Source organism: Zea mays, chromosome 3 (genome assembly GCF_902167145.1).
Source record: "Zea mays cultivar B73 chromosome 3, Zm-B73-REFERENCE-NAM-5.0, whole genome shotgun sequence".
Lineage (NCBI taxonomy): Eukaryota > Viridiplantae > Streptophyta > Magnoliopsida > Poales > Poaceae > Zea > Zea mays.
The window spans coordinates 80722344-80748305 of NC_050098.1; the positions used below are offsets into that span (position 1 = coordinate 80722344).

Here is a 25962-nt window from a genome sequence, read left to right on the forward strand (position 1 = left end):
TGGTTTACCTGTTATCTATTAATGAAGTTAGTTATCTAGTTGGGAAGCCTTTCACTCCACTTTCCTCTCTATCTGAGAAGTTGTGTTGGTCTGTGTTGGAGATCAGTGAAGATGTTCATCTGTTCAGTGTTGTGGAGAATTCTATACTCTTTTCTTATGCTGCAAGATTTGCAAGATCAGTTCTGATGTGTGGTTGCATTCTACAGATGTCAGAAAACAGGCGTAGAGGAGGAAGGCGTGCTCAGCAGGAGCAGGCAGCTCAGCAGAAAGAGGTACCCCAGCAACAGCAGCTGCCACCCCCGCCCCCGATGTCCATCGAGCAGATGTTTCTGATGCAGACTCAGGCAGTCCAAGCTATCAGTCAGACCCTGGCCGCCATTCAGCAGCAGCAGCAGGCACCACCTCAGCCTCAGATGCCTCAGATGCCCAGGGACAAGCGTGCTGAATTCATGAGAGGTCATCCCCCAACGTTTGCTCATTCTTCTGACCCCATGGATGCTGAAGACTGGCTGCGTACTGTGGAGCGAGAGTTGCATACCGCTCAGTGTGATGACAGGGAGAAAGTCCTGTATGGTCCTCGTCTGTTGAGAGGAGCAGCTCAGTCATGGTGGGAGTCTTATCTCGCCACCCATGCCAACCCCGACACCATAACCTGGGAAGAGTTCAGAGGTAGCTTTCGTTAGTACCATGTTCCTGCAGGTCTGATGACAGTGAAGAAGGAGGAGTTCCTGGCCCTCAAGCAAGGGTCATCGTCTGTCAGTGAGTACCGGGACAGATTTCTGCAGTTGTCTCGCTATGCTCCTAAAGATGTCAACACCGACGCCAAGCGACTATCGTTTCCTGAGAGGCTTGGTTGACCCTCTGTAGTATCAACTGATGAATCATACCTTCTTGACATTTCAGCACCTGATTGATAGAGCAATCATGACAAGAGGAAGCGTAAGGAGATGGAGGATCGCAAGCGCAAGATCAGTGGACCCCAACCTGGAAGCAGCAATCGTCCTCGTTACTCAGGCAATCAACCTCAGCAGTTCAGGTAGAACCAGCGTCCACCTCAGCAACAGCAGTTCCAAAGGCAGTATCCTCAGCACCAATATCAGAATCGCCAGAACAATCAGTCAGGAGGAGGTCAGTTTCAGAGGCAGAATCAGCAGGCACCTCGTCTTCCTGCCGTAGCAAATCAGCAGAACAATCAAGCGGCACCAGCTCAGGTTGGAAACAGAGCATGTTTCCACTGTGGAGAGCAAGGCCACTTGGTGATGCAATGTCTGAAGAAGGCAGCCCAGCAGCAGTCAGGCCCCAATGCCCTAGCAAAGCAGAATGTGTCTCAGCCTGGAGCAGGCAACCGCTCTCAGCCATGTTATAACCATGGGAGACCGAACCACTTGGAGGCTGAAGCAGTTCAGGAGATCCCCGGCATGATAGTAGGTATGTTCTCAGTCGACTCCCATATTGCAGAAGTGTTATTTGATACTGGAGAACACATTCATTCATTACTGCATCATGGGTAAAAGCACATAATCTTCCAATAACTACCATGTCAACCCCCATTCAAATTGACTCAGCCGGTGGTAGATTTCGAACTGATGGCATTTGTTTGAATGTAAGTGTGGAAATAAGGGGGATAGCGTTTCCCGCTAACCTCATAGTAATGGGTACTCAGGGAATAGATGTCATCCTAGGGATGAATTGGCTAGATAAGTATCATGCAGTTATCAGTTGTGATAAGAGGACAATCAAGTTGGTGTCCCCACTAGGAGAGGAAGTGGTGACCGAGTTAGTCCCGCCTGAGCCGAAGAAAGGAAGTTGTTATCAGATGGTTGTCGAAAGCAGTGAAGCAGACCCGATTGAGAGTGTCAAGGTTGTGTCCGAGTTCCCAGATGTGTTTCCAAAGGACTTATCAGGTATGCCACCAGAGCGGAAAGTTGAGTTTGCTATAGAGCTTCTTCCTGGCACCGCCCCCATCTTTAAGAGAGCTTACAGAATATCCAGACCAGAGTTGGTTGAACTCAAAAGGCAGATTGATGAGCTGTCAGAGAAAGGTTAGACCTAGGACTGGGCAAAAAACCCGAAACCCGAACCCGGAATACCCGAACCCGAACCCGAAATACCCGAAACCCGAATTTTGTTCGGGAATTTCGGGTAGCAACTTGCAAAACCCGAATTTATTTCGGGTAATTCGGGTATCACAATCGGGTACCCGAAATACCCAAATTACCCGAACTTTTATGTGTCATGTACTCATGTCATGCTTAATTATTAATTTGTGCATCTATAATTATGTGTAAGTGTGCATAACTTGTGATTGTAGATTGCTTGTGTTTTATATGTCCATGTATATCATTATTCAAACTATATTTTTATACTAATTTAATAGGGTGTATGTATTTTTATGAAGCCGACACAATAGTTCGGGTAGTTCGGGAATACCCGAACCCGAACCCGAAATTCCGGGTACCCGAATTTTCGGGTATTGCAAAACCCGTTGTAATTTCGGGTATCGATTCTCAAAACCCGAAATTTTAAAAACCCGAAATACTCGACCCGAAATTTTCGGGTAACCCGAACGCCCACCCCTAGTTAGACCCAGCTAAGCACCTCGCCTTAAGTCGCCCCTGTTTTGTTTGTGGAGAAGAAAGATGGCACCAAAAGGATGTGTATCGATTATCGAGCTCTGAATGAGGTCACCATCAAGAACAAGTACCCCTTGCCCAGAATAGAGGATCTGTTCGACCAGTTGAGAGGAGCCAGTGTGTTCTCCAAGATAGATCTGAGGTCGGGTTATCATCAGCTCAGGATTCGACCTTCAGACATTCCGAAGACGGCATTCATTACCAAGTATGGGTTGTATGAGTTCAATGTGATGTCTTTCGGTCTAACCAATGCACCGGCCTTCTTTATGAACTTGATGAATAGTGTATTCATGGATTGTCTTGACAAGTTTGTGGTGGTATCTATTGATGACATTCTGATTTATTCTCAAAGCGAAGAGGAGCATGCAGATCATTTGAGGATGGTATTGCAAAGATTGCGAGAGCACCAGTTGTATGCAAAATTGAGCAAGTGCGAGTTCTGGATCAGTGAAGTCTTGTTCCTGGGTCATATAATCAACAAAGAAGGATTGGTTGTGGATCCGAAGAAGGTGACAGACATTCTGAACTGGAAAGCGCCAATGAATGCTCGAGGAATCAAGAGCTTCATTGGAATGACCGGATATTATCGGCGATTCATTGAAGGGTTTTCGAAGATTGCGAAACCAATAACAGCGTTGCTAGGCAACAAGGTTGAGTTCAAGTGGACCCAAAAATATCAAGAGGCCTTCGAAGCGCTGAAAGAGAAGTTGACTACAGCGCTTGTTTTAGTCTTGCCTGATGTGCACAAGCCCTTCTCGGTATATTGCGATGCTTGTTACACTGGTTTGGGATGCGTGTTGATGCAAGAGGGAAGATTTGTGGCTTACTCGTCCCGACAGCTGAAGGTTCATGAGAAGAATTACCCAATCCATGACCTAGATTTGGCAGCAGTGGTTCACGCACTGAAGACATGGAGGCACTATCTGTACAAGCAGAAATGTGATGTTTACACAGACCACAAGAGTCTGAAGTACATATTCACTCAGTCAGAGCTGAATATGAGGCAACGAAGATGGTTAGAGTTGATCAAGGACTATGAATTGGAGATTCATTACCATCCAGGCAAAGCGAACGTAGTGGCAGATGCTTTGAGTAGGAAGAGTCAAGTCAATCTGATGGTCGCTCGTCCGATGCCTTATGAGTTGGCCAAAGAGTTTGATAGGATGAGTCTCGGATTTCTTAATAACACGCGAGGAGTCACAATTGAGTTGGAACCTACCTTGGAGCGGGAAATCAAAGAAGCACAGAAGAATGATGAGAAGATCAGTGAGATCCGGTGACTGATTCTAGATGGCAGAGGCAAAGATTTTCGGAAAGATGCAGAAGGTGTGATATGGTTCAAAGACTGCTTGTGTGTTCCCAATGTCCAGTCTATTCGAGAATTGATCCTCAAGGAAGCTCATGAGATAGCTTATTCGATTCACCCTGGCAGTGAGAAGATGTATCAGGACCTGAAGAAGAAATTCTGGTGGTACGGAATGAAGAGGGAAATCGCAGAGCATGTGGCTATGTGTGATAGTTGTCGGCGGATCAAGGCAGAGCACCAGAGACCCACTGGATTGTTGCAACCATTGCAAATTCCTCAATGGAAATGGGATGAAATCGGTATGGACTTCATAGTCGGATTGCCTCGCACTCGAGCCGGCTACGATTCCATTTGGGTAGTAGTGGACCGCTTAACCCAAATCAGCCCACTTCATACCTGTCAAGACCAACTACAGCAGTGCAGTATTGGCAGAGTTGTACATGTCTCGGATCGTTTGTCTTCATGGTGTGACAAAGAAGATAGTGTCAGACAGAGGAACGCAGTTCACCTCTCATTTCTGGCAGCAGTTGCATGAAGCCTTGGGCACACATCTGAATTTCAGTTCCGCCTATCATCCGCAGACAGATGGTCAAACCGAAAGGACTAATCAAATCCTTGAAGACATGTTGAGAGCCTGTGCGTTGCAGGATCAGTCCGGATGGGACAAGAGATTGCCTTATGCAGAGTTCTCCTATAACAACAGTTATCAGGCCAGCTTGAAGATGTCACCATTTCAGGCGCTTTATGGAAGGAGTTGTAGAACTCCATTGCAATGGGATCAACCTAGAGAAAAGCAAGTGTTTGGGCCAGACATTCTGCTTGAAGCCGAAAAGAACATCAAGATGGTTGGAGAGAACCTGAAGATAGCGCAATCAAGACAGCGAAGCTATGCAGACACCAGAAGAAGAGATCTGAGTTTTGAGGTTGGATACTTTGTCTATCTGAAAGTGTCACCGATCAGAGGAGTCAGAAGGTTCAGAGTCAAAGGCAAGCTAGCACCCCGCTACATTGGTCTGTATCAGATTCTCGCAAGACGTGGAGAAGTGGCCTATCAGCTCAGTTTGCCAAAGGCTTGTCCGCAGTGCATGATGTCTTTCACGTGTCTCAGTTGAAGAAGTGTCTGTGTGTGCCAGAAGAGCAGTTGCCAGTTGAAGGTCTTGAAGTCCAGGAGGACTTAACCTACATTGAGAAGCCAACACAAATCCTTGAGACTGCAGACAGAGTCACCCGACGGAAGACCATCAGAATGTGCAAAGTCAGATGGAATCACCACTCTGAGGAAGAAGCAACCTGGGAGCGCAAAGATGATTTGATGGCTAAATACTCTGAGCTCTTTGCTATCCAACCCTGAATCTCGAGGGCGAGATTCTTTTAAGGGGGATAGATTTGTAACGCCCCGAATTTTGGAGTTGAATTTTTTTCTTTTCTTCACTCGCCAAATTCGGGCGTTACCCTTTCCTTTTTCCTTTCCCCTCGCTAAGCCTTGACCTTTTCCAAAGTTGTAGCGAGATTCGGCTTGAGATCTCGTGTAAAGCAAAACCCTAGAAAATACTTTCTTTTGTTTGTTGCATCATGCCGAACCATGCATTTGTTTTGATTGAGTGAAACTATGAAAGCATTCATCTAGAAAATAGATTTTAAAAAGGAAAAATCTTTTCTTTTCCTCTCTCCCCTCCCCTCCTCCCCTTTCAGCCCAGCCTGGGCGGCGGCCCAGCCGGCCTCGGCGGCCCAGCTCGCCCCCCTTCCCTCCCCCCCCCGCTTTGGGCCCGTGGCGGCCCAGCCGCCCCTCCCCCGCTCCCCTCGCGCGCGCCCCGCGCGGCGGTTACGCCGCCGCCGCCTTCCCCCTGTGGGCCCCACCCGTCAGCCCCCCCTCCACAAACCCCTCTCTCTCTCTCTTCTCCCCTGCACGATCCCTCCTCTCCCTCACGTCGCTCCCCTTCCCGACCCCGGCTCGCCCGACGCCGCCGTCCGCCTACGGTGAGCCCCCGGCTTTCCTTCCCTCTCCCTCTCCCTCCCTCTCCCTTCCCCGCCCCCCTCCTCTTCTTGCTCGGCTCGGCCGTGCCCTTCCCTCATCTTCGTGCCCACCGGCCATGGCGGCTGGCCCTGCGCGCGCCCGCCCCGCCCAGCGCGGCTCCTCCGCCCCCGCCCCCTCGTGCGGCCGCGGTCCTGGAGTTCCGCTCGCGCTCGGCGTGCGGCCCCGTCCTGGCGCGCGGCAGCGCGCGCCTCGCTGTCTCGCCCGCGGCCATGGTAGCCCGGCGCCCGCGCCCGGCCCCGGCTCCGGCTCCCCCTTCCCCACGGCTCGGCCGCGCCCGCCCAACCCCAGCTCGCGTGCCCTGCCCCGGCGCGGCGCCCCCGCCCGGCGTTCCCGCCCTCGGTGCCCGCCCGTCCCCAGCGCGGCCTCGGCGGTGCGCGCGGAGCCCCGGCGCGGCCCGTGCACGCCCGGTGCCTCCGGCGAGCTCGCCGCACCCGCGGCTCGCGACCGTGGCACTCGGCCCAGCGTCCTTGGCTCGCCCGCCCCTGCGCAGCGCGGCCCTGGCCCAGCGCGGCTTCGGCTCGCGCGGCCGTGGTGCCCCTGCGTAGCGCGGCTCGGCCCCGGCGTGTGCGTGACCCGTTCGCGACGCGTCAGCGCGGCCTTGCCCGTGCGTGCTCGCATGGTGCACGGTGCTTTGGCGTGGCTCGTCGTGCCCTCGGCGCGACGCGTAGCGCCCTGCCACGTTCGCGACGCGCTCGTCTACCCCCTAGACATGCCCGTCTACCCCCCCCCCCGTGTAATCCATGCGTAGTGATCGCATTATTTAATTCGATAAATGGAAACTCAATTTAGAAATCGGTTACGTTAGTTAATTCATGTAGTTAATCATCTACCTTATCTAATGTTGATCAACTGAAAATGTTGCATGTGACTAATCCTTGTTATTGGAACTAAGTGGAACTAGAGCACGTAATGGCTAGTTATGCATCTACCCATAATACGCTTTAAGTATAGCTTTAACCACTGCGAGACCTTTCTTCTCTTTCTAGCCATGGCATATGCAATATCGTATGTTATACTCTATGCATATTTAATCTATTTGTTCTCTTGTATGATGTACTGTTTGTTTCCTAATTCGAATGGATGGATGTATGTATGCTTGCGCTCGCATAGAGAACGATCCGGTTGAGGAGCCCGAAGAACTCACAGAAGAAGCCCCTGAGCAGCAGTCGGTTGGTGGAGGCAAGTGTCCCTTGACCTATCTCTGTCCTACACATACTTTAATTCACCTCCCGCATTACACATTTATACCTAAGGATTGACTAGCTTTTGTTATCCATGTCCTTGTTACCTATCTTGGTTGGATTATTATTGCTTAGTCTTATGCTATTGCTCAACTCTAATCAATGAACATGATGAGAATTATCAATGATATGCTGTTTTCAGTTTCTCTTATTATGATGTTATACTTGTGGCCTTCAAGGGGGCTCGAGCGGTTTCTCGAGTGCCTCTCTGTAAGGACCTGTTCGTTGGATGACCGCCCGGGAAAACAGTGCAACCATGAGGGTGGAATGGGGTGCCCTTAGCTGAATAATTAGAGGATCTGGGGTGTAGTTCGCTTAGCCGTCGTGCCGTTAATGGGGCTCGATGTATGCGGCTCGCTCTGCCAAGCTTGGGTTCTCCCCCTTGGGGAGGAGTGCAGTGCATTTAGGAAACCTAACGGGCGGCTACAGCCCCGGGGAATCTTTGTAAAGGCTACGTAGTGAGACTCTGCCTACTCATCTTAGGAGTGTTCAAGGGTCCGTACAACCCGAGGCAAAAAGGGAATCACGGCTCGTGGGTAAAGTGTACAACCTCTGCAGAGTGTTAGAAAACTGATATATCAGCCGTGCTCGCGGTTATGAGCGGCCAAGGGAGCTCCAGTGATTAGTGGTACTTGATCAGAGATGTTCGGTTTGCAGGTGGCAATGAGATTGATGGTTCTTGGTTTTGACTCTGGTAATGGTAAGTGGTACTCTTTCCGTTTGGAAAGGAGTACGTTTGGGTTAATAACGTGGGTTAATTCTAAAACTTGGCTTTCTCTACTAGTAATAATAATCTGACTAACTAAAAGCAACTGCTTGACTTACCCCCCTACATAAAGCTAGTCCACTACAGCCAAACAGGACACTTGCTGAGTATGTTGATGTGTACTCACCCTTGCTCTACACACCAAACCCCCCCCCATCCCCAGGTTGTCAGCATTGCAACCACTGCTCAGGAGAAGATGAAGCCATGGAAGGAGATTTCCAGGAGTTCCAAGACTACGACGAGTTGTAGGCGTGGGTTAGCGGCAACCCCCAGTCGGCTGCCTGTGAAGGCCGCGTTTATCTACGTTTCGTTTTCGCACTTTGATTATTGTAAAGACTATGCGAATGTCTCAGACATATGATGTAATCGACTATGTTTTCCCCTTTTTAATATTATTCGAGCACTGTGTGATGATATCCATGTTATGTAACTGCTATATACGTGAATTGCTGATCCTGGCACGTACATGGTTCGCATTCGGTTTGCCTTCTAAAACCGGGTGTGACATGTGGTGATAAGGAACAAAGCCCGACTTGTGGCCAAGGGATATTCACAAGTTGAAGGTTTGGATTTCGGTGAAACCTATGCACCCTTAGCTATGCTTGAATCAATTCGCATATTACTTGTCTATGCTACTTACCATGGCTTCAAGCTTTATCAAATGGACGTGAAGAGGGCACCTTCATCAGCCAAACTAAGTACATTCAAGACATACTCACCAAGTTTGGAATGAAGAATGCCAAGCCCGTCAAGACACCCATGGGAACCAATGGGCATCTCAACCTCGACACGGGAGGTAAATCCGTAGATTAAAAGGTATACCAGTCGAAGATAGGATCTTTACTCTATTTATGTGCATCTCGACCGGACATTATGCTTTCCATATGCATGTGTGCAAGATTTCAAGCCGTTCCTAAGGAAGTTCACCTTAGGGTCGTTAAAAGAATCTTGAGATATTTAGTTCATACACCTAAGTTTGGTCTTTGGTACCCCAAGGGATACACTTTTGATTTAATAGGTTATTCAGATGCTGATTGGGCAGGGTGTAAAATTGATAGGAAGAGCACATCAGGGACTTGTCAGTTCTTGGGAAGATCCCTGGTGTCTTGGGCTTCAAAGAAACAAAATTCAGTAGCTCTTTCTACCACCGAAGTCGAGTACATTGCCGCAGGCCATTGTTGCGCGCAATTGCTTTGGATGAGGCGAACCCTTAGGGATTATGGTTACAAATTAACCAAAGTCCCTCTCCTATGTGATAATGAGAGTGCAATCCGCATGGCGGATAATCCCGTTGAGCACAGCCGCACTAAGCACATAGCCATTCGGTATCACTTTTTGGGGATCACCAACAAAGGGGGGATATCGAGATTGCTTATGTTAGCACCAAAGAGCAATTAGCCGATATATTTACTAAACCACTAGATGAGAAAACCTTTACCAAACTTAGGAATGAGCTAAACATTCTTGATTCTAGGAATTTTGATTGATACTTTGCACACATAGCTCAATTATATACCTTTGATCATATCTCTTCATTTGCTATGACTAATGTGTTGTTCAAGTGCATCTTATGCTAAGTCATAGATTGAAAGGGAAATAGAGTCTTCGGCGAAGACAAGGCTTCCACTCCACTCCATCGTATTATTTATCCTTCGCCGTCACTCCGCATTGCTCTCCAACTTTGGTATAATCTTCACTCATATTCATTTGTACCATTGGGGAGAATTTAAAAAGGGCTCTAAAGACTCCGTTTTTGACGATTAATGCCAAAGGGGGAGAGAGTATTAGCCCAAAGCAAAAGGACCGCACCACCATGCCAATTTCAAAAAATTTCGAAACAAGTTTAAGTTTTTAAATGTTCTTCAATTGGTATCTTTGAAATTAGTATTCCTCTAAGAAATTCTATCTCATTTGGTATCTATATGTTAAGGAGGAGTATTTCAACATTGGTATCTAAAATATTTGATCTTCTTTCAATTTGAAAAACCCTCTTGAACACTAAAAGGAGAATTTCATTAAGGGGGAGTTTTGTTTAGTCAAAGGAAAGGCATTTGAAATAGGGGGAGAAAATTTCAAATCTTGAAAATGCTTCTCGAAATCTTATTCATATACCTTTGACTATTTGCAAAAAGACTTTAAAAAGAATTTCCAAAAGAATTTGCAAAAACAAAACAAGTGGTGCAAGCGTGGTCCAAAATGTTAAAAGAAAGAAAGCAATCCATGCATATCTTATGAAAGTATAAATTGGTTTAATTTCAAGCAACCTTTGCACTTACCTTATGCAAACTAGTTCAATTATGCACTTATATATTTGCTCTGGTTTGTGTTGGCATCAATCACCAAAAAGGGGGAGATTGAAAGGGAAATAGGGTCAAACCTTTTCCTAAATGATTTTGGTGGTTGAATTGCCTAACACAAATAATTGGACTAACTAGTTTGCTCTAAATTATAAGTTCTACAGGTGCCCAAGGTTCAACACAAACCAATAAAAAGTCCAAAATAGGGTTCAAAAAGAAAGGAGCAAAACCAACCGAAGGCTGCCCTGGTCTGGCGCACCGGACTGTCCGGTGTGCCACTGGACAGTGTCCGGTGCACCATCGGACAGTGTCCGATGCACCGGGGAGATCAACTCTGAACTGCTCAGCTTTGGGTTTTTGGAGAGCCACTCCGCTATTGTCGGGGACCATAATTAGGGGTACCCTCAATACGCCTAATTCTCAGCTGGTAACCCCATCAGCATAAAGCTGCAGAGGCCTGATGGGTGCGATTAAGTCAGGGATCAGTCCATACGAGCGACTCGATCACGCCTCGCCCGAGCCTAGCCTCGGGCAAGGGCAACCGACCCCGAGGGATTTCCGTCTCGCCCGAGGCCCCCCTTTAACGGCGGACACATCTCCGGCTCGCCCGAGGCCTTGCCTTCGCTAAGAAGCAACCCTGACTAAATCGCCGCGCCGACCGACCGAGTCGCAGGAGCATTTAACGCAAAGGTGGCCTGACACCTTTATCCTGACGCGCGCCCCCCGGCAGAGCCGAAGTGACCGCCGTCACTTCGCCGCTCCACTGACCGGTCTGACAGAAGGACAGCGCCGCCTGCGCCACTCCGACTGCAGTGCCACTTGACAGAGTGAGACTGACAGGCAGTCAGGCCCTGCCAAAGGCGCCATAGGAAACTCCGCTCCGCCCGACCCAGGGCTCGGACTCGGGCTAAGCCCCGGAAGACGGCGAACTCCGCTCCGCCCGACCTAGGGCTCGGACTCGGGCTCAGCCCCAGAAGACGACGAACTCCGCTCCGCCCGACCCAGGGCTCGGACTCGGGCTAAGCCCCGGAAGACGGCGAACTCCGCTCCACCCGACCCAGGGCTCGGACTCGGGCTAAGCCCCGGAAGACGACGAACTCCGCTCCGCCCGACCCAGGGCTCGGACTCGGGCTAAGCCCCGGAAGACGGCGAACTCCGCTCCGCCCGACCCAGGGCTCGGACTCGGGCTCAGCCCCAGAAGACGACGAACTCCGCTTCGCCCGACCCCAGGGCTCGGACTCCGCCCCGGCCTCTGCCGAACGACCTCCGCCTCGCCCGACCCAGGAGCTCGGGCTCGGCCTCGGCCATGGAAGACATACTCGACCTCGGCTTCGGAGGAGCCTCCACGTCGCTCGACCTAGGGCACAGGCCCGCCACGTCAGCAGGAAGCGCCATCATCACCCTACCCCGAGCTGACTCGGGCCGCAGAGAACAAGACCGGTGTCCCATCTGGCTAGCTCCGCCAGATAGGCAATGATGGCGCCCCGCAAGCCCTGTGACGACGGCGGCTCTCAGCTCTCTTACGGAAGCAGGAGGACGTCAGCAAGGACCCAACCGCTCCGACAGCTGTCCCTCCGCCAGGCTCCGTTGCTCCTCCAACAGCCACGACATCACGCCAGCAGGGTGCCAAGATCTCTCCGGCTGCCACATTGGCATGTACTTAGGGCGCTAGCTCTCCCCTCGCTAGACACGTAGCACTCTGCTACACCCCCATTGTACACCTGGATCCTCTCCTTACGCCTATAAAAGGAAGGACCAGGGCCTTCTTAGAGAAGGTTGGCCGCGCGGGGACGAGGACGAGATAGACGCTCTCTTGGGGCCGCTCGCTTCCCTCACCCGCGTGGACGCTTGTAACCCCCTACTGCAAGCGCACCCGACCTGGGCGCGGGACGAACACGAAGGCCGCGGGATTTCCACCTCTCTCACGCCCGTCTCCGGCCACCTCGCTTCCCCCCTTCGCGCTCGACCCATCTGGGCTGGGGCACGCGGCACATTCACTCGTCGGCTTAGGGACCCCCCGGTCTCGAAACGCCGACAGTTGGCGCGCCAGGTAGGGGCCTACTGCGTGTTGACGAACAGCTTCCCGTCAAGCTCCAGATGGGCAGCCTCCAGCAACCTCTCCGGCCCGGGACGGTGCTCCGTTTCGGGAGTCTTGAGTTCATGTCCTTCGACGGCAGCTACGACATGATACTCCTTCCACCGCCGTGCGGCAACGACAATGGCGGCCGACAACCCGCCCGCCGGCGGCGGAATCGACGACATCTTCCCCGCGTGGTGGAAGAACAACATTCGAGCTCGCCCCGTCCTCTCCCCCGCCAACGGAGGAGGAGGAGGCGGAGCAACCAAGGCCAAGCGGGAGGCCGCGCTTCGTCGGCTGTTGAGCGAATCGACATCCCCAGTGCCCCAACGGGGGGCGCGTCGGGCGTCGACCTCGCGTTTGAGACGAAGGCGGGCGCCGTCCCCCCGCGGCGCGCCAATCCCGAGCAAGTGGACGACGCCAGCGCGCTCGTGGAGAGCTTGCAGGACGTCGCCCTCGTACCTGGGACGACGGTGCAATCAGTCCCCGACGTGACTATGTCGCTCCTCGTCGACCAAAAGGTACTGACTGATTCCCATCCTACGTCATTTCGACTCGGCCTCAACCCGCCTAGCGACCTCGCTTTGGCGGGCGCTCTCGTTGAGGCGAGTGCAACCCCTCTGGGGTTTCGTACGCGGTCGCCTTGGGACCGATTGACGGACGTCTCGACCTACGGGCCCTCTGGGTCCGAGGAAGATGACGATCCCAGCATCTGTTGGGATTTCTCTGGATTTGGCAACCCCAGTGCCATGCGGGACTTTATGACCGCATGTGACTACTGCCTCTCCGACTGTTCCGAGGGTAGCCGCAGCCTTGACGACGAGGACTGCGGCCCAAGCCGCGAATGTTTCCACGTCGAGCTAGGGGATCCCTCCGAAGGCAACCATCTCGGCATGCCGGAGGACGGTGATCTCCCTAGGCCGGTGCCTCGCGCTGACATCCCGCGGGAGCTAGCTGTGGTCCCCGTTCCGGCGGGGGGTCACGACCCACAGCTCGAGCAAGTCCACGGGGCGCAGGCCAGGCTCGACGAGGGAGCAGGAGCGCTTGAGTCGATCCGCCGGGACGTCGGACAGGTATGGGCGGGCCAACCCCCGGCCGGAGAAATACGTCACCTGCCCCAGGGTTTCCAGCACCGCGTCGCCAACGACGTCAGGGTCAGACCGCCACCCGCATCCAGTGGGGTCGGTCAGAACCTGGCAGCCGCAGCGATGCTCCTCCGCGCGATGCCGGAGCCATCAACCACCGAGGGTCGGCGAATCCAGGGAGAGCTCAAGAATCTCCTGGAAGGCGCTGCGGTCCGACGGGCCGAGAGCTCTGCCTCCCGAAGGCAGGGATACCCCTTGGAACCTCATGTCGCGACTTCCCGATTCATGCGGGAAGCCTCGGTCTACACCGGGCGCACGCGCAACACCGCGCCTGCGGCCCCGGGCCACCTCGGCAACGAGCACCATCGTCGCGACCGTCGGGCCCACCTCGACAAAAGGGTGCGCCGAGGCTACCACCGCAGGCGTGGGGGACGCTACGACAGCGAGGAGGATCGGAGTCCCTCGCCCGAACCACCCGGTCCGCAGGCCTTCAGTCGGGCCATCCGACGGGCGCCGTTCCCGACCCGGTTCCGACCCCCGACTACTATCACAAAGTACTCGGGGGAAACGAGACCGGAACTGTGGCTCGCGGACTACCGCCTGGCCTGCCAACTGGGTGGAACGGACGATGACAACCTCATCATCCGCAACCTCCCCCTGTTCCTCTCCGACACCGCTCGCGCCTGGTTGGAGCACCTGCCTCCGGGGCAGATCTCCAACTGGGACGACTTGGTCCAAGCCTTCGCCGGCAATTTCCAGGGCACGTACGTGCGCCCCGGGAATTCCTGGGACCTCCGAAGCTGCCGGCAACAGCCGGGAGAGTCTCTCCGGGACTACATCCGGCGATTCTCGAAGCAGCGCACCGAGCTGCCCAACATCACCGACTCGGATGTCATCGGCGCGTTCCTTGCCGGCACCACCTGCCGCGACCTGGTGAGTAAGTTGGGTCGCAAGACCCCCACCAGGGCGAGCGAGCTGATGGACATCGCCACCAAGTTCGCCTCTGGCCAGGAGGCGGTCGAGGCTATCTTCCGAAAGGACAAGCAGCCCCAGGGCCGCCCATCGGAAGAGGCTCCCGAGGCGTCTACTCCGCGCGGCGCCAAGAAGAAAGGCAAGAAGAAGTCGCAAGCGAAACGCGACGCCGCCGACGCGGACCTTGTCACCGCCGCCGAGTACAAGAACCCTCGGAAACCCCCCGGAGGTGCTAACCTCTTCGACAAGATGCTCAAGGAGCCGTGCCCCTATCATCAGGGGCCCGTCAAGCACACCCTCGAGGAGTGCGTCATGCTTCGGCGCCACTTCCACAGGGCTGGGCCACCCGCAGAGGGTGGCAGGGCCCGCGACGACGACAAGAAGGAAGATCACCAAGCAGGAGAGTTCCCCGAGGTCCGCGACTGCTTCATGATCTACGGCGGGCATGCGGCGAATGCCTCGGCTCGGCATCGCAAGCAAGAGCGCCGGGAGGTCTGCTCGGTGAAGGTGGCGGCGCCAGTCTACCTAGACTGGTCCGACAAGCCCATCACCTTCGACCAAGCTGACCACCCCGACCACGTGCCGAGCCCGGGGAAATACCCGCTCGTCGTCGACCCCATCGTCGGCGACGTCAGGCTCACCAAGGTCCTGATGGACGGGGGCAGCCGCCTCAACATCATCTATGCCGAGACCCTCAGGCTCCTGCGCGTCGATCTGTCCTCCGTCCGAGCAGGCGCTGCGCCCTTCCACGGGATCATTCCTGGGAAGCGCGTCCAGCCCCTCGAACGACTCGACCTTCCCGTCTGCTTCGGAACGCCCTCCAACTTCCGAAGGGAGACTTTGACGTTCGAGGTGGTCGGGTTCCGAGGAACCTACCACGCGGTACTGGGGAGGCCATGCTACACGAAGTTCATGGCCGTCCCCAACTACACCTACCTGAAGCTCAAGATGCCGGGCCCCAACGGGGTCATCACCATCGGCCCCACGTACAAACACGCGTTCGAATGCGACGTGGAGTGCGTGGAGTACGCCGAGGCCCTCGCCGAGTTCGAGGCCCTCATCGTCGACCTGGAGAACCTCTCCAAAGAGGTGCCAGACGTGAAGCGTCATGCCGGCAACTTCGAACCTGCGGAGACGGTTAAGGCCGTCCCTCTTGATCCCAGTGGCGACACCTCCAAGCAGATCCGGATCGGTTCCGGGCTCGACCCCAAATAGGAAGCAGTGCTCGTCGACTTTCTCCGCGCAAACGCCGACGTCTTTGCGTGGAGTCCCTCGGACATGCCCGGCATACCGAGGGATGTCGCCGAGCACTCGCTGGATATTCGGGTCGGAGCCCGACCCGTCAGGCAGCCTCTGCGCCGATTCGACGAGGAGAAGCGCAGAGTGATAGGCGAGGAGATCCACAAGCTAATGGCAGCAGGGTTCATCAAAGAGGTATTCCATCCCGAATGGCTTGCCAACCCTGTGCTTGTGAGAAAGAAAGGGGGGAGATGGCGGATGTGTGTAGACTACACTGGTCTCAACAAAGCATGTCCGAAGGTTCCCTACCCTCTGCCTCGCATCGATCAAATCGTGGATTCCACTGCTGGGTGCGAAACCCTGTCCTTCCTCGATGCCTACTCAGGGTATCACCAAATCCGGATGAAAGAGTTCGACCAGCTCGCGACTTCTTTCATCACGCCCTTCGGCATGTACTGCTATGTCACCATGCCGTTCGGTTTGAGGAATGCGGGCGCGACGTACCAGCGGTGCATGAACCATGTGTTCGGCGAACACATCGGTCGCACAGTCGAGGCCTACGTCGATGACATCGTAGTCAAGACAAGAAAGGCTTCCGACCTCCTCTCCGACCTTGAAGTGACATTCCGATGTCTCAAAGCGAAAGGCGTCAAGCTCAATCCCGAGAAGTGTGTCTTCGGGGTGCCCCGGGGCATGCTCTTGGGGTTCATCGTCTCCGAGCGAGGCATCGAAGCCAACCCGGAGAAGATCGCAGCTATCACCAGCATGGGGCCCATCAAGGACTTAAAAGGCGTACAGAGGGTCATGGGATGTCTCGCGGCCCTGAGCCGCTTCATCTCACGCCTCGGCGAAAGAGGTCTGCCTCTGTACCGCCTCTTAAGGAAGGCCGAGTGTTTCGCTTGGACCCCTGAGGCTGAGGAAGCTCTCGGGAACCTGAAGGCGCTCCTTACAAAGGCGCCTATCTTGGTGCCCCCAGCTGATGGAGAAGCCCTCTTGGTCTACGTCGCCGCGACCACTCAGGTGGTTAGCGCCGCGATTGTGGTCGAGAGGCAAGAAGAGGGGCATGCATTGCCCGTTCAGAGGCCAGTTTACTTCGTCAGCGAGGTACTGTCTGAAACCAAGATCCGCTACCCACAAGTTCAGAAGCTGCTGTATGCAGTGATCCTGACGAGGCGAAAGTTGCGACATTACTTCGAGTCCCATCCGGTAACTGTGGTGTCATCCTTCCCCCTGGGGGAGATCATCTAGTGCCGAGAGGCCTCGGGCAGGATCGCAAAGTGGGCGGTGGAAATCATGGGCGAGACAATCTCGTTCGCCCCTCGGAAGGCCATCAAGTCCCAGGTATTGGCGGACTTTGTAGCCGAATGGGTCGACACCCAGCTACCGACGGCTCCGATCCAACCGGAGCTCTGGACCATGTTTTTCGACGGGTCGCTGATGAAGACGGGAGCCGGCGCGGGCCTGCTCTTCATCTCGCCCCTCGGGAAACACCTACGCTACGTGCTACGCCTCCATTTCCCGGCGTCCAACAATGTGGCTGAGTACGAGGCTCTGGTCAACGGGTTGCGGATCGCCATCGAGCTAGGGGCCAGACGCCTCGACGCCCGCGGTGACTCGCAGCTCGTCATCGACCAAGTCATGAAGAACTCCCACTGCCGCGACCCGAAGATGGAGGCCTACTGCGATGAGGTTCGGCGCCTGGAAGACAAGTTCTACGGGCTCGAGCTTAACCACATCGCTCGGCGTTACAACGAGACTGCGGACGAGCTGGCAAAAATAGCCTCGGGGCGAACGACGGTTCCCCCGGACGTCTTCTCCCAGGATCTGCATCAACCCTCCGTCAAGATCAACGACACGCCCGAGCCCGAGGCACCCTCGGTCCAGCCCGAGGTACCCTCGGCTCAGCCCGAGGCGTCCTCGGTTCAGCCCGAGGTACCCTCGGCCCCCGAGGGCGAGGCACTGCACGTCGAGGAGGAGCAGAACGGGGCCACGCCTGATCGAAATTGGCAGACCCCGTACCTGCAATATCTCCGCCAAGGAGAGCTACCCCTCGACCAAGCCGAGGCTCGGCGGGTAGCGCGACGCGCCAAGTCGTTCGTCTTGCTGGGCGATGAGGAGGAGCTCTACCACCGCAGCCCCTCGGGCATCCTCCAGCGATGCATCTCCATCGCCGAAGGTCAGGAACTCCTGCAAGAAATACACTCGGGGGCTTGCGGCCATCATGCAGCGCCTTGAGCCCTTGTCGGGAATGCTTTCCGGCAAGGCTTCTACTGGCCAACGGCGGTGGCTGACGCCACTAGGATTGTCCGCACCTGCGAAGGGTGCCAATTCTATGCGAAGCAGACCCACCTGCCCGCTCAGGCTCTGCAGACGATACCCATCACCTGGCCCTTTGCTGTATGGGGTCTGGACCTCGTCGGTCCCTTGCAGAAGGCGCCCGGGGGCTACACGCACCTGCTGCTCGCCATCGACAAATTCTCCAAGTGGATCGAGGTCCGACCCCTGAACAGCATCAGGTCCGAGCAGGCGGTGGCGTTCTTCACCAACATCATCCATCGCTTCGGGGTCCCAAACTCCATCATCACCGACAACGGTACCCAGTTCACCGGCAGAAAATTCTTGGATTTTTGCGAGGATCACCACATCCGGGTGGACTGGGCCGCCGTGGCTCATCCCATGTCGAATGGGCAAGTAGAGCGTGCCAACGGCATGATTCTACAAGGGCTCAAGCCCCGGATTTACAACGACCTCAACAAGTTCGGCAAGCGATTGATGAAGGAACTCCCCTCGGTGGTCTGGAGCCTGAGGACAACGCCGAGCCGAGCCATGGGTTTCACGCCGTTCTTCCTGGTCTACAGGGCCGAGGCCATCTTGCCCACTGACCTGGAATACGGCTCCCCGAGGGCGAGGGCCTACAACGATCAAAGCAACCAAGCTAGCCGAGAAGAATCGCTGGACCAGCTGGAAGAGGCTCGGGACAAGGCCTTACTACACTCGGCGCGGTACCAGCAGTCCCTACGACGCTACCACGCCCGAGGGGTCTGGCCCCGAGACCTCCAGGTGGGCGACCTGGTGCTTCGGCTGCGGCAAGACGCCCGAGGGAGGCACAAGCTCATGCCCCCCTGGGAGGGGCCATTCGTCATCGCCAAAGTTCTGAAGCCCGGAACGTACAAGCTGGCCAACAATCAAGGCGAGGTCTACGGCAACGCTTGGAACATCCAACAGCTACGTCGCTTCTACCCTTAAGATGTTTTCAAGTTGTTCATATACCTCGCACCCACGCAAAGTTTAGTCATCAAGGAAGGGTCGGCCTCGCCTCGGCAAAGCCCGACCCTCCCTCGGGGGCTAAAAGGGGGAGGACCCCCTCTGCGTCGAAATTTTCCTCGAAAAAAAGATCCCTTTTAGCAGAATATCTTTCGTGCTTTTTGACTACTTCGAAAAGCGGATCCTGAAAACGACGGAGTACACGTAAGCAGCCAAGGCTGACCGAGCCGAGGGATTCCTACGCCTCCGGGATACGGATACCTCACTCATCACCTTCTGCGATAAGTAACTCGCGTTCGGATAAAGTGATTCCGCGGACCGAACAAGTCTTTACGTTCGGAAGCTCTTCTGCCAAAGCGGTCCTTTGAGCCTTCTCGACTGAATCGGTGACAGGGCCTCATGGACGGGTGAAAGTACGCGTAAGCGGCAAGGCCGACCGAGCCGAGGGACTCCCACGCCTTCGGGATACGGATACCTCACTCATCACCTTCCGCGAGAAGCAACTCTCGCTCGCACAAACATCCCTGTTACCGACAAAAAAGTCCAGATACTCGAAATAAGAGGAAAAGAGACACATCTTTACAACGCAGCGAGGGTGTGTGTTCTGGCCTCAGCGGCCGCAGAAGGCACACGCTACAAGACAATCTGATCCTGCAGGCTCGGGTCTTCACGCTGGAAGGGGGCTGTAGCACCCTCGGCATCGACGACACCTTCAGCGAGGTCCGACCCAGCCTCGGACGGCGACGCGGTCCAGGGACTTCTCCGGGAATCCGGCCCGAGCAGGCGGCTCGGCCGGTTACCCCAGGGGCCTCGGCCAACCATCTTCCAAGGGCGCCAGCCCGCCCGAGGCCTCAGCTGATCAACTCCGGCATCGGTCCCGCTGACGGACAACCCGGCTAGGCTCCGGCCAACCAGGTTTTCATTTTCGAGCCAACTCCGCCTCTGTTCGTGCTGATATCGCTACCCCTGGCCTCGGCTCGTCGATAACTAAGCTAGAGGAGCCTCAGACAACAAGGCCGATCGAGCCGAGGGATTCCTACGCCTCCGGGATACGGATACCTCACTCGTCACCTTGACACGGGGCGACTCATGCTTGGTGAAGCGGTTCAGATAATCAACAGGCGAGTCTTAGTGCTCGAAAATGAGGAAAAAACACGGCTCCGTGCCAAAATTACATACATGTTCAGGCCTCGACAGCCACAATGAACAAAGACACTGGCATTCAAAGTGCCATTACAAACGGAACTCCGGTTCCCCCTCCGCAGGTACGAACAACCCCACTCCATGGGGGAAGGCCTGCGGAGCAACGGAAGACCGACGAACGGCGCGCCGCCACCTGCTCCAGCAGCGGCGACGACGACGACTTCTGCTCCGGGGGGCCGAACAGCGGCAGCACTGACCTCAGGGCGGATGCTGCTGCCAGGAGGCCCCCGCCCATGCCAAAACTCGTAAGGCAAGGACGGGCAGAAGGCCGTAGAGTCGGAGGTCAGTCCGTGGCCAGCCTTGGCTATCACGCCGGCGAAAGAACCTCTTCCAGCTGCCGTGGCAGACGCCGGCGCCGCGAGCGGCTCCGAAGCCACTCGCGTCCGAAAGCCAGGCACGCTGCAGCTGCCAGCGCCACGGACGACAACCGCTCCTTCCTCCCATCACTGAGTGAAGGAGCGGGCCACCGCCCACGCAGGGGCCGACCCCAACTCGGCACACTCCCCTCCCCAGCCTTGGTGATGAAAATCCTTGAGGCTGAGGGAGGGGGAGAGGCCGCAGCCCGGCTCGCTTTCCCCCACCATCAAGCTGGAGGTCACCATCTTGGGTGACCGCCGGTGGAGGGGTGCAGCCGGGCTGCATGATGAAAATCCTTGAAGCCGAACGATGGCTGAAAGGTACCAACTCCCGCGGAGTTGCGTTCCTCCAACGATGAGGCGAAAAGACGGCGGGTACCCCCCATCCGGGGGCTTGGAAAGTGGAAAGACGCGACGCATAAGGGAGCGAGAAGACATGGTCGCCTTCTGAAAGGGGTCGCCCTCCTTTTAAAGGCAACTCTCCCTACGTGCGCCCCCAAACGTCACGGGCTGAGTCTTCTCCAACACGCTCCAAGGCCCTCCCCTGCGGCGCGGGGGCTGGGTCCCGCATGTCACGCAAGCCGGCTCGGAGCAGAAGAAGCCAAACCACCGCGCGTGGTGCACACAACCGCCCAGTAGTAACAAGCGACCCCCCCACTTTTGCCCAGACCAACGGGCGAAAGGGGCGGGCAGCCATGCAGGCGGCATGCAATCGCGCCAGGTGGATGCGCTTCTCCGACTCCCAACACGCCAGCATGGAGGCCCAGGCCCACGCGTCACGCAACCGGCGCGCCAGATGCTGCATGCAAGCAACTGCACCGCCACTTGCGCCACCACCGCGCCTCTTCGGTTGCGTAACCAATACCGCGACTCGAGGCGGCCCAGCGCACGACCCAGCAGCGCCAGCCTGGCGCGACGGTCAATGCAGCCGAAAGTGGGCCGGCAGTAATGACGGTGGCAGGCGGGCGGGAGCAGCGGTCGCGTCGTCGGCCAGACTCACGTCTCGTCCGGGGGCAGCAAGAGAACCCCCTCTCACGGCGTGAAGACAGGGCGCCCGTGATCCGTTCCTCGAACGGCTCGCGCACGCGCAACGGCCGCCCTGCCAACAACTCACCCCGTCGCATTAACTCTGCGGCGGGACAGGCGGCGTTTCTGGCAGGAGAAGCGGGCGACGCTTCGCCTTCGCCGTAATAACCGCGCCAAAAAAGGTACGCCACGTCGTTCGATTTCGTATCCTTTTCCTTTTTTCCTCTTTCTCTATCTCTTGCAACAGGGACCGGGAAAGGGGGATACCCCGAAAAGGATCCTTCCCCATGAAGGAACCGAGCTCCGAGCCCCCCCTACTGATTAGAGGTTCGAAGGCTGGCCCTCCGAGGGGTTCAACAGTCGCCTCAGATCGCGTGGGCCCTACACCCACTACTGGTCAGAGGTTCGAAGGCCGGCCCCCCGAAGGGCTCCACGGCCGCCTCAGGCTACTCGGGCTCCGCGCCCATTACTGATCAGGGGTTCGAAGGCTGGCCCCCGAAGGGTTCACAGTCGCCTCAGACGCCGAGCGAGGGATGACCAGGGGTACGTTCGATACATAACCAAGGCTCGGGCTGCGCTCCCGAGGTACCCTAGGACATTTCCGAGACCAGCGGGAGCGATCTTGTAACGGAATCCCATCGGAGGGAGGCATCGAGCCCTCGGACCCCGTCGCCAGGGGACCGGGTCCGGCAGATCACCCGCAGGTACTTTTGGGCGTGCCTCTGGGCCCCTAGCCGACCCCCAACGAACGGGGCTTGTAACCCCCTACCGCGTGGACGCTTGTAACCCCCTACTGCAAGCGCACCCGACCTGGGCGCGGGACGAACACGAAGGTCGCGGGATTTCCACCTCTCTCACGCCCGTCTCCGGCCACCTCGCTTCCCCCCTTCGCGCTCGCCCACGCGCTCGACCCATCTGGGCTGGGGCACGCGGCACATTCACTCGTCGGCTTAGGGACCCCCCGGTCTCGAAACGCCGACAACTATAATTCACCGGACTGTCTGGTGTAGCACCAGACTGTCTGGTGTAGCACCGGACTGTCTAGTGTGCCAAGCGGAGCAACGGTCGCCAACGCAACGGTCGAGTTCAACGGTCGGCTGACACAGCTACAGTGCGCGGACAGTTCGCGCAGAGTCGAAGCAGGCGACAGAAGGTGCACCGGACAGTGAACAGTGACTGTCCGGTGCACCACCGGACTGTCCAGTGGTCCCACCTGTTAGAGCTCCAACGGTCGAACCCTAACGGTTGGGTGACGTGGCTGGCGCACCGAACAGTGTCCGGTGGCGCACCGGACTGTCCGGTGCACCCATCGACAGACAGCCTCCCCAACGGCCACTTTGGTGGTTGGGGCTATAAATACCCCCCAACCACCACACTTCAAGGCATCCAAGTTTTCAGACTTCACATTCAATACAAGAGCTAGTGCAATCAATACAAGACACAAATTCAATAGAATCAAAGCCTCTCCAAGTCCCATTTCCACTCCAAGCAAATAGTGACTAGAGAGAGAGTTTTGCTAGTGTTCTTTGAGCTCTTGTTCTTGGATCGCTTTTCTTCTTCCTCCATTCTTGTTCTCAAGCAACTTGTAATCAAGCAAGAGACACCAATTGTGTGGTGGTCCTTGTGGGGACTAAGTGTCCCAATTGATTGAGGAGAAAAGCTCACTCGGTCTAGGTGACCGTTTGAGAGAGGGAAAGGGTTGAAAGAGACCCGGTCTTTGTGACCACCTCAACGGGGAGTAGGTTTGCAAGAACCGAACCTCGGTAAAACAAATCATCGTGTCATCCGCTCTATTTCCTTGGTTGATTTGTTTTCACCCTCTCTTTCGGACTCGCTTTTATTTCTAACGCTAACCCGGCTTGTAGATTGTGCTTAAAGTTCATACAATTCAGAATTGCCTATTCACACCCCCCCTCTAGGCAACTTTCAGGTACTCCTCTACCTCGACCCACCGGAGATCTACCAGGTGGCCCGCCTCAACGGCGCCTTCCACGACGCTGCCTCGGTGGACTGTGTCTGGGTCGCCAAGCTGTAACGCCCTGAATTTGGGGGTAGAATTTTTTATTCTTTTTACTCACCAAATTCAGGTGTTACTCTCTTTTCTCTTCCCGTTTCGCTCCTTCTCCCCAATTTCAAAGCAGTATAGCGACTGGTGTCCAAATCGAGTGTAAACAAAACCTAAGTTGACATGGGTGTTGCATCATGCCAAATCATATTTTCTTTTATCTGATGTCGTGTTTAGTCGCGTGTGTTGCTTAGTTTTGTTTCGGATTTTGCTTCGCGAATTGAATTCCGTTCTGTGGTTGTGCGTGTCGTGGGTTTTGACCCACGATGCGGCCTAGCCCAGCCCAACCCAACCCGGCCCGGCCCAGCTCGACCAGCGCGCTCGTGCCCTCCCCATGTGCGCCCCCTCCCCTGGTCTCTTCCCCTCATTCAATTCTCCCGCGCAGCAACCTCCTCTCTCTCCCACCTCTCTCTCTCTCTCCCCCGTGGTGCCCTAGGTTTTGGAGACGGTGATCGCCGGATTTGGACCCCGAGGTGAGCTCCCCTCCCCTCTCCCTCTCCCTCTCCCTTTCTCTCTTCCCCTCCCCCTCCCCTTTCTCCTCCCCACGCGCGCCCCCTATTTCCCCTGCGTGCGCACCCCTGCGCGGCCTCAACCCCCGGCGGCACGGCCCCTGCTCCCCGATGGCGTGGCCCCCTGCTCCCCGGTGGCACGGCCCCTGCCCTCCCCCGCGGCGGCCCCCTGCTCCCCGGTGGCGCGACGCCCTACCCTCCCGGCGACAAGGCCCCCTACCCCTCCCGCGGCGCGGCCTCGGCCCCCTCCCCCTGCACGGCCCCTGCCCCCCCCCCCCTGCGGTGCACCCCTGCTCCCCCATGACGCGGCCTCAGCGCCCCCACGACCTCGTGCCCCGGCGTGGCCTCGCGTGCCCCCCGCGCGCGCGACTGTAGTTGCGCAGTGTTTGACTTTCAGTTTAATCCATTTTTAATTTTAGTTTATTCGATGTGTTGCGTCGCGCGTTTCGTCAAGCGACAATTCATTTTAAATTCATCTTTATTAATGCGCTTCGTCGCGCGACGTTTCGTTTTAAATTTAGTTCAGTTGACGTATGTCGTCGTGCGTTTCATCACGCGACGCCTAACGTCTCTTTATAATTAACGCAAGTGTCTCGTTGCGCGCTCCGTCACGCGACGAGTCGTTTATTTCTTGTTGGGGACTTGTTCTCAAATGCTTCAATTGGAAGGAGATGATAATACAAGCGTGACGCAAAAAGCGAATGCCAAGTCAGTGTGAACAGTACGGGGCTACTATTCACCTATTTATAGGCACGGGACGCAGCCCGTGCAAAATTACATTAATGCCCTTTACACTCGATAATAATTCTATAGTAATCTGTCGAGGTCTAAATAGCCTTTTCATCTTTAAGTCGGTTTCATCTGCTGCTGTCACGCCGAAGCTTTCCTGCTTAGACCTTCGGTGGTTCACCAACCTTCGTCTTATTCTGGTCTACTGTAATACCTGACTTGAGTCCGAAGATACCTGTTCACACATTATACTCCAGAAACACTATTAAATCCTGTTTTTGAGGACCTTCGGATGCCGAAGGTCCCCAACAGTAGCCCCTCGCAATATTAATTTGTTCAAAATAATAAATTTAGATTGCGACCTGGACGAAGGCTTTACGCCGAAGGTCCGAAAAAACACCTTCCCTTTGCTAGAATAGCAATATTCACTGACAAGCGGGGTCTTTCAATTTTCAACGCACTCGGCGTATAAATACGGCCATACCGCAAACGCATTTGACACGCTCTGTGGCCAACTGCTCCTGCTCACTCAATTTTTAGCTCTTGTGCACTACGATTTGTTAAGCTTTTAGTTTTGAAGCTTCGGCTTTGAAAACAGTTTTTTAGTGTCTCCGAAGATGTCCGAAGATAAGAAGACTGCTGCTGAGACGAAGCTGAGCCTCGACGAAGAGAAAAATTTGGGGTTTCTTATAGCGATGTCAAAGACCAACACAGAAAAAATCACCAAGGAGATTCTAGAAGGTTTGTCTGAGGATACTGGTGATAGTGACAACTATGATGTGGACAGTGGTGGTGAAGACTCCGAAGATCGTCCATGGCGACCAAGCCATTCAGTTTATGGTAAATCAACTATCAAAGAGAATCATCTTATCAACATGAGAGGAAGGTATTTTCGGGATCTGTCCATTGTGAGGGTCGACGAAGGGGAGAAAACTTGCCCCCACCCTGAAGAGAATGAAGTCGTAGTGTACCGAAGCTTTTTGAAAGCTGGACTGCGATTTCCTTTGAGCAGCTTCGTTGTGGAGGTGCTGAAAATATTCGAAATCTATCTCCATCAACTTACCCCCGAGGCAATTATAAAGCTGAACATCTTCGTGTGGGCCGTGAGAAGCCAAGGTCTGAAGCCTAACGCAAAAAGCTTCTGCAATATACATGAATT

General features: G+C 55.3%; 1 pseudogene; it reads left to right on the forward strand.

The window, feature by feature from the left end:
* Positions 1–25962, forward strand: part of LOC109945032 (F-box protein PP2-A13-like) — a 75032-nt pseudogene that overhangs the window by 25934 nt on the left and 23136 nt on the right.